This window comes from Myotis brandtii, unplaced genomic scaffold (assembly GCF_000412655.1).
Source record: "Myotis brandtii unplaced genomic scaffold, ASM41265v1 scaffold78, whole genome shotgun sequence".
Taxonomy (NCBI): Eukaryota; Metazoa; Chordata; class Mammalia; order Chiroptera; family Vespertilionidae; genus Myotis; species Myotis brandtii.
This window is the reverse complement of record NW_005371131.1, coordinates 1,594,386-1,595,312: the sequence shown is the minus strand read 5'-3', so window position 1 is coordinate 1,595,312 and position 927 is coordinate 1,594,386.

The following is a 927-nucleotide window of genomic DNA, read 5'->3' as shown; positions in this document are numbered from 1 at the left end:
AACCACAGCCCCAGATCCCCTGTGGGATTGCACACCCACATCAAAGGCACCCTCGTGAGCATGATTAAGCTTTTCTTGTTTTATTTTTTTCTGACTTGTTCTTGCTGTCGCTGGCTGGCTTGTTTGTATATCATCGGCAATTTTATTTTTCAAAGTTGAACAGTGTTAGATTCTCTTAGTCTATTTCCAGGCCACCTCACTGCTGAGTCCCCGTCACGTGGGGCGGGGTGCGCCCGGAGCTGAGGTGCAGCTGAGCCACCTGGGGGAGGGGTCCGACTGCCTGTCAGGAGCTCACCTGGGCTGGGAGGGGATGACTGCCAGGTGAGGGAGAACCTGGGCTGGGAGGGGGATGACTGCCAGGTGAGGGAGACCCTGGCCTGGGGGAGGGGGTGAGGAGAGGGGGTGAGAAAAAGGGGTGAGTGGAGAGGGTGAGGGGAGGGAGTGAGAAGAAGGGGTGAGGGGAGGGGGAGGGGTGAGAGGAGAGGAGAGGAATAGGAGTGGAAAAGTACTGGCTGCTGAGTCAGCGGGGAGCACAGGTGTTTTTCTCTTTCTTCCCCAATAAGGAGGCCGTCTTAGAGGCACCTGAGGAAGACAGAGGTCTTGGCATGAAAACATGTGAGCGCCAGGCTCTCAGACTGGGCTGGGAGGCGGATGACTGCCAGGTGTGGGAGAAGCCAGGAACAGCAACAAGCCCCAACCGGGAAGAGTTAAGCCGTCATCACTTGTGGTGATGGTAGCAGCAAGAGGGTAAAACCCAAGAACGCCCCCCACCCCCCCTTTTCCACTCTTCTCCATGGAGTGAGTGCAGTGGAGGGTCAGATGGATCCTCTCACTGTTGAGGGAACCAGAACAAAAGGCTCCCTGGGGCCCGGGAGGGTGAGAGAAGAGGGTGAGGGGAGGGGTGAGTGGAGAGGGTGAGGGGAGGGG